The sequence below is a fragment of the Cervus canadensis genome, chromosome 23 (genome assembly GCF_019320065.1).
Source record: "Cervus canadensis isolate Bull #8, Minnesota chromosome 23, ASM1932006v1, whole genome shotgun sequence".
In the NCBI taxonomy this organism is placed as follows: Eukaryota; Metazoa; Chordata; class Mammalia; order Artiodactyla; family Cervidae; genus Cervus; species Cervus canadensis.
This window is the reverse complement of record NC_057408.1, coordinates 47895341-47903886: the sequence shown is the minus strand read 5'-3', so window position 1 is coordinate 47903886 and position 8546 is coordinate 47895341.

Below are 8546 nucleotides of genomic sequence, written 5' to 3'. Positions count from 1 at the left end.
GCTTGATAGGGATTGCATTGAATCTATAGATTGCTTTGGGTAGTATAGTCATTTTGACAATATTGATTCTTCCAATCCATGAACACGGTATATTTCTCCATCTGTTTGTGTCCTCTTTGATTTCTTTCATCAGTGTTTTATAGTTTTCTATGTATAGGTCTTTTGTTTCTTTAGGTAGATACTCTCCTAAGTATTTTATTCTTTTTGTTGCAATGGTGAATGGTATTGTTTCCTTAATTTCTCTTTCTGTTTTCTCATTGTTAGTGTATAGGAATGCAAGGGATTTCTGTGTGTTAATTTTATATCTTGCAATTTTACTATATTCGTTGATTAGCTCTAGTAATTTTCTGGTAGAGTCTTTAGGGTTTTCTATGTAGAGGATCATGTCATCTGCAAACAGAGAGAGTTTCACTTCTTCTTTTCCTATCTGGATTCCTTTTATTTCTTTTTCTGCTCTGATTGCTGTGGCCAAACACTCCAGTACTCTTGCCTGGAAAATCCCATGGACAGAGGAACCTGGTAGGCTGCAGTCCGTGGGGTCACTAAGAGTCGGACATGACTGAGTGACTTCACTTTCACTTTTCACTTTCATGCTTTGAAGAAGGAGATGACAACCCACTTCAGTGTTCTTGCCTGGAGAATCCCAGGGACGGCAGAGCCTGGTGGGCTGCCATCTATGGGGTTGCACAGAGTCGGACACAACTGAAGCGACTTAGCAGCAGCAATAGCAGCAGCCTGGAAAAGATTTAGGACCTAATGGCTAGCTTCTGAAATGAGAGTGTATTGATTTGTTATGAAGGCAGTGTAGAAAGGAAGTTAACAGCAGGAGTAATCAAAGAGACCTGTGTTCGAGACCACTTATGGTTAGTAGCTCTCTGGTTTGAACAGTTAAATCATTTTTTTCTCTCTTCCTCTATTTTCTGAATTTTATTTTTTAAACTGTGATTAAATATACATATCATAAAATTTACCTTTTTAACCATTCTTTAAATGCAGTTCAATGAGATTAAGTGCATTTACATTTTTTATCCAACCATCATCACCATCCATCTCTAAAATTGTTTTATCTTCCCAGACTGAAACTTCACATCCAAGAATAAACTCCCCATTCCCCCAATCTCTGGCAACCACTATTTGACTCTGTCTCTCTGATTTCAGTTACTCTAGGCAAGGAGTATGTCAAGGCTGTATATTGTCACCCTGCTTATTTAACTTATATGCAGAGTACATCATGAGAAACTCTGGGCTGGATGAAGCACAAGCTGGAATCAAGATTGCCAGGAGAAATATCAATAACCTCAGATATGCAGATGAACCACCCTTATGGCAGAAAGTGAAGAGGAACTAAAAAGCATCTTGATGAAAGATGAGAGTGAAAAAGTTGGCTTAAAGCTTAACAGATAACTAAGATCATGGCATCTGGTCCCATCACCTCATGGGAAATAGATGGGGAGACAGTGGAAATAGTGTCAGACTTTATTTTTGGGGGCTCCAAAATCACTGCAGATGGTGACTGCAGCCATGAAATTAAAAGATGCTTACTCCTTGGAAGGAAAGTTATGACCAACCTAGATAGCATAGTAAAAAGCAGAGACATTACTTTGCCAACAAAGGTCCATCTGGTCAAGGCTATGGTTTTTCAGGTGGTCATGTATGGATGTGAGAGTTGGATTTTGAAGAAAGCTGAGCATCGAAAAATTGATGTTTTTGAACTATGGTGTTGGAGAAGACTCTTGAGAGTCCCTTGACTGCAAGGAGATCCAAACAGTCCATCCTAAAGGAGATCAGTCCTAGGTATTCATTGGAAGGACTGATGCTGAAGCTGAAACTCCAGTACTTTGGCCACCTCATGCGAAGAGTTGACTCATTGGAAAAGACCCTGATGCTGGGAGGGATTGGGAGCAGGAGGAGAAGGGGACGACAAAGGATGAGATGGCTGGATGGCATCACCAACTCAATGGGCATGAGTTTGAGTAAACTCTGGGAGTTTGTGATGGACAGGGAGGCCTGGAGTGCTGTGATTCATGGGGTTGCAAAGAGTTGGACAAGACTGAGCAACTGAACTGAACTGAGGCACTTCGTGGGGCTTCCCTGGTGGCTCAGGTGGTAAAGAATCTGCCTACAATGTGGGAGACCTGGGTCTGATCCCTGGGTTGGGAAGATCCCCTGGAAAAGGGAAAGGCTACCCACCCCAGGCACCTCATATAAATATTAGCTTATGCCTGGCTTATTTCATTCACATAGTGTCTTCAAGTTTCATTCAGGTTGTTGCAGCTGTAAGAATTTCATTCTTTTAAAGGCTGAATAACAGTCCGTTGTATGCACACGCCACGTTTGTTTTATCCGTTCATCTGTCAGCAGACACTTGGGTTGTGCCAACCTCTTGGCTGTCCTGAATACTGCTGCTGTGAACATGGGGGCCTTTTTTCATACTGTTCATGGGGATCTCAAGGCAAGAATACTGAAGTGGTTTGCCATTCCCTTCTCCAGTGGATCACATTTTGTCAGAACTCTCCACCATGACCCGTCCGTCTTGGGTGGCCCTACACGGCATGGCTCATAGTTTCACTGAGTTAGACAAGGCTGTGGTCCATGTGATTAGATTGGTTAGTTTTCTGTGACTGTGGTTTTCAGTCTGTATGCCCTCTGATAGAGAGGATAAGAGGCTTATGGAAGCTTCCTGATGGGAGAGACTGACTGAGGGAGAAACTGGGTCTTGTTCTGAAGACCGGGGCCATGCTCAGTAAATCTTGAATCCAATTTTCTATTGATGGGTGGACCTGTGTTCTCTCCCTGCTATTTCAGTTCAGTTCAGTCTCACTCTTGGCAACCCCATAGACTGCAGCACGCCAGGCCTCCCTGTCCATCACCAACTCCCAGAGTTTACTCAAACTCATGCCCATTGAGTCAGTGATGCCCTTCTCCTCCTGCCTTCAATCTTTCCCAGCAACAGGGTCTTTTCAAATGAGTCAGCTGTTCGCATCAGGTGACCATCAGGTATTGGAGTTTCTGTTTCAACATCAGTTCTTCCAATAAACACTCAGGACTGATCTCCTTTAGGATGAACTGGTTGGATCTCCTTGCTGTCCAAGGGACTCTCAAGAGTCTTCTCCAACACCACAGTTCAAAAGCATCAATTCTTCGGTGCTCAGCTTTCTTTATAGTCCAACTCTCACATCCGTACATGACTACTGGAAAAACCACAGCCTTGACTAGACAGACCTTTGTTGGCAAAGTAATGTCTCTGCTTTTTATATGCTGTCTAGGTTGGTCATAACTTTTCTTCCAAGGAGTAATCATCTTTTAATTTCATGACTGCAGTCACCATCTGCAGTGATTTTGGAGCCCCCCAAAATAGTTTTCCACTGTTTCCCCATCTATTTGCCCATGAAGTGATGGACCCAGATGCCATGATCTTTGTTTTATGAGTATTGAGCTTTAAGCCAACTTTTTCACTCTCCTCTTTCACTTTCATCAAGAGGCTCTTTAGTTCCTCTTCACTTTCTGCCATAAGGGTGGTGTCATCTGCGTATCTGAGGTTATTGATATTTCTCCCGGCAATCTTGTTTCCAGCTTGTGCTTCATCCAGCCCAGCATTTCTCATGATGTACTCTGCATATAAGTTAAATAAGCACAGTGACAATACACAGCCTTGACATACTGGTTTCCCTATTTGGAACCAATGTTGTTCCATGTCCAGTTCTAACTGTTGCTTCCTGACCTGCATACAGATTTCTCAGGAGGTAGGTCAGAGGGTCTGGTATTCCCATCTCTTGAAGAATTTTCCACATTTTATTGTGATCCACACAGTCAAAGGCTTTGGCATAGTCAATAAAGCAGAAATAGATGTTTCTCTGGAATTGTCTTGCTTTTTCAATGATCCAGCGGATGTTGGCAATTTGATCTCTGGTTCCTCTGCCTTTTCTAAAACCAGCTTGAACATCTGGAAGTTCACAGTTCACATACTGTTGAAGCCTGGCTTGGAGAATTTTGAGCATTACTTTACTAGCGTGTGAGATGAGTGCAATTGTGTGGTTGCACTCTTTGGCATTGAGCATTCTTTGGCATTGCCTTTCTTTGGGATTGGAATGAAAACTGACCTTTTCCAATCCCATGGCCACCACTGAGTTTTCTAAATTTGCTGGCATATTGAGTGCAGCACTTTCACAGCATCATCTTTTAGGACTTGAAATAGCTCAACTGGAATTCCATCACCTCCACTAGGTTTGTTCGTAGTGATGCTTCCTAGGGCCCACTTGACTTCACATTCCAGGATGTCTGGCTCTAGGTGAGTGATCACACCATCATGATTGATTGGGTTGTAAAGATCTTTTTTGTACAGTTCTTCTGTGTATTCTTGCCACCTCTTCTTAATATCTTCTGCTTCTGTTAGGTCCATACCATTTCTGTCCTTTATTGAGCCCATCTTTGCATGAAATGTTCCCTTTTATCTCTAATTTTCTTGAAGAGATTTCTAGTCTTTCCCATTCTATTGTTTTCCTCTATTTCTTTGTGCTGATCACTGAGGAAGGCTTTCTTATCTCTCCTTGCTATTCTTTAGAACTCTGCATTCAAATGGGTATATCTTTCCTTTTCTCCTTTGCTTTGTCCCTGCTATTTACCTGGGGCCAAACTATGGTGGAGGTAATGAAGAGAATGGCGACCTCCTTCAAAAGATCTCGTGCATGTACTGCTATACTCAATGCCCCCAGCCCTGCAGCAGGCCACCGCTGACCCACGCCTCCGCTGGAGACTCCTGGACACTCCCGGGCAAGTCTGGGTCAGTCTCTTGTGGGGTCACTGCTCCTTTCTCCTGGGTCGTGGTGCACAAGGTTCTGTTTGTCCCCTCCAAGAGTCTATTTCCCAGTCCTGTGTAAGTTCTGGCAGCTCTGTGGTGGGGATAATGGCTACCCTCTCCAAGAGGGCTTATGCCATACCCACATCAGCTGCACCCAGAGCCCCTTCCCTGTGGCAGTCCACTGCTGACCCATACCTCCACAGGAGACACTCAAACACAGTTCTGTCTCAGTTTCTGTGGGGTCCTCGGGTCCTGGTGTGCACAAGGTTTGTTTGAGTCCTCTGAGTATCTCTGGCGGGAATGGGGCTTGAGTCTAAACATGAATTCGCCCCTCCTACTGTCGTGCTGGGGCTTCTCCTTTGCCCTTGGACGTGGGGTATCTCCTCATGGCCGGTCCAGTGAAGCGCAGCTGCTGCTCCTGACCTTGGACACGGGGTATCTCCTCTTGGCCTGTTGCCGCTCCAGTGGCAAAATCACTGCAGATGGTGACTGCAGTCATGAAATTAAAAGATGATTACTCCTTGGAAGAAAAGTTATGACCAACCTAGACAGCATATTAAAAAGCAGAGACATTACTTTGCCAACAAAGGCGTGTCTAGTCAAGGCTATGGTTTTTCCAGTGGTCATGTAAGGATGTGAGAGTTGGACTATAAAGAAAGCTGAATGCTGAAGAATTGATGCTTTTGAACTGTGGTGTTGGAGAAGACTCTTGAGAGTCCCTTGGGTTGCAAGGAGATCCAGTCAGTCCATCCTAAAGAAGATCAGTCCTGAATCCTCATTGGAAGGACTGATGTTGAAGCTTGAAACTTCAATACTTTGGCCACCTGATGCAAAAACAGCTGACTCATTTGAAAAGACCCTGTTGCTAGGAAAGTTTGAAGGCAAGAGGAGAAGGGGACAACAGAGGATGAGACGGTTGGATGGCATCATTGACTCAATGGACATGAGTTTGAGTGAACTCCAGGAGTTGGGGATGGACAGGAAGGCCTGGTGTGCTGCAGTCCATGGGGTTGCAAAGAGTTGGACACGACTGAGCGACTGAACTGAACTGAACTGAACTGAACATGGGGGCACAATTATCTGTTTGAGTCCCTGCTTCCTTTTGTTGTGTGTATATGCTAAGAGCTCAACATTCAAAAAACTAAGATCATGGCATCCAGTCCCATCACTTCATGCCAAAAGATGGGGGAGAAAGTGGAAACAGTGGCAGATTTCATTTTCTTGGGCTTCAAAATCACAGTGGACAATGACTGCAGCCATGAAATTAAAAGATGCTTATGTCAAATCTAGACAGTTATTAAAAAGCAGAGATATCACTTTGCTGACAAAGGTCCATCTAGTCAAAGTTATGGTTTTTCCAGTAGTCATGTATGGATGTGAGAGTTGGACCATAAAGAAGGCTGAGTGCCAAAGAACTGATGCTTTTGAATTGTGGTGCTAGAGAAGACTCTTTAGTCCCTTGGATAGCAAGGAGATCAAACCAGTCAATCCTAAAGGAAATCAACAATGAATATTCATTGGAAGGACTGATGCTGAAGCTCCTGCTGGATCATTTAGTAATCCTGTTTTAATTTTTTAAGGACTCACCATACAGTTTTCCACAGCCACTGAACCAGTATGTTTTATAAGTCTTATATGTCATAATATAGATGAGATTCCACTAAAAATGTAAGCTCTATGAAAGCAGAGATTTTCATGTTTTTTTTTTCACCAGCAGGAACCCCAGCACCCAGAGTTGTGTCTTAGGGCCTCATTTAATTTTTGAATGAATTAATGAACAAATGCCTAACTAAAGAGTGAGGGAAAGAAACTTATGCTGTAAAACGTTTTCTAATTTTTATATCCAGCACCCTAACATATCTATGTAGCCATCTGGTGGGCATCTCAAACTTTCTTTTGTGCGCCACCTATAATTAAATATATTTGGAATCTGACTACTTTTTACTGCATCCACTGCCACTTCCCTAGTGCAAGTTAGTGTTTTAACTGTCTCCCTGCTTCTGTTCTTGCCTATCTTGCTCCTCATTTCGAACAAGTCTTAACACAGCATCCAGAATGATCTTTTCTAAACAGAAGTTAAATCAGGTCCCTTTTCTGTTCAAATTACATGCAATCAGGTTCAACTTAAAACAAGTCTTTACAGCCGTTTAAGAACAGAACAAGTTGTTTGGCAGGATGTGAGCTCCTTACCACCTGAGTAAGCAGACACAGGTGTTAGATGCACTCATGGTGCAGTACAGAGGAACATAAGATGGTTGGTTAGATTAGCTAATTGTTATGGACCTTCCTATGTGTTCTACTGGGTTTCCCAGGTGGGGCTAGTGGTAAAGAACCCTCCTGCCAATGCAGGTAGATGTAAGAGACGTGAGTTCTATCCCTGGGTCGGGGATACCCTCTGGAGTGAGGGCATGACAACCCACTCCAGTATTCTTGCCTGAAGAATCCCCATGGACAGAGGAGCCTGGCAGGCTACACTCCAGTGTCACAAAGAGTTGAACACAACTGAAGTGACTTAACATGCACGTGTTTTCTTATTTCTGTTTATGAAGATAATGCACATTTATTTTTCTAAATGCAAATAATACCAAAGGCAGGAGAAAAAAATCAGGAATTACCACAGTACAAGAACCATCATAAATACTATGCCTAACACTTTTTGTATACGCATACACAGGCAAATACATATATGTAAGGAAACATAAATTCGTGTATAAAATACTTACAAAATGAAAAGCAGGTTGTACAATAGTGATATATAATCAAGATTTTCCAGTTAAGAAAGGCACTCAAACTTTTTAAAACAGTTCCTTTTATAAAAATTACATTTGTTTTAAAAACCAAATGGAATTTGAAAAGTTCAAAGAAGAAAGTGAAATTCCTGAAAGCATGCCAGGTTGAGAGAACCACTCTAATAGTGTTGATACATATCCTTCCAGATGCGTCATAAAGCCTGAAAAAGAATTTAAAGACAGACAAAACAAAACTCAGAAAAACAGAAAAGCCTGCTTGTTTTGTGTTTAGGTTTTAGAAACTGTCACAAGCACCTTTTAAGCTACTGTGGGAAGAAAACATGCTTGTAAAGCTGCTGATCTTAAACACCAGACATACACTGAGCTTTCTCAAGCCCACAATGAAATAAGAAACCAATTATGAAGTTACAGCTGATTCACTAACACTGGGACAGTCAGGGCAGGGCAGGTGACTCTAACCTCCCATAGACTGAGCCGACTGGAGGCAGCCCCCTGTTTTCCTTTGCTCCTGGGTAGGCGTGTCCTTCAGGGCATCGCTGAAAGCCTGGTGGGCGCTAGCCCTGCTCCTCCATGGCAGCCCTGAGATGTCTAAAGATGCATTTTGCTCTGTTTCAGCATCTTTTATCTTTCCCCTTCTGCTCAGCGCCTCCGCCTCTCAGCCATCACTTTCATAGCAGCAATTTCATAGTAGAACAAAATGGCAGCAACACCAGCCAGGCTGTCTTCTCTGGGTCTCCCTGCTCCCCAGGATCATGGCTTCTTGGGCTCCAGCTGCTTTGGGAGCTCTCCAGCACCTTCAGGAAAGGTACAAGAAATTTTTAATGAGTCATTTAAAAATGCAACTTTAAATTCCCAATACAAGTGATTTTTTTAAAAAGATGTTTCTTTCTTTATGGCTGAGCTGGGTCTTTGCTGCACGTGGACTTTGTTTAGTTGCTGTGCAAGGCTTCTCATTGCAGTGACTTCTCTTGTTGCTGAGCACAGGATCTAGGCACGGG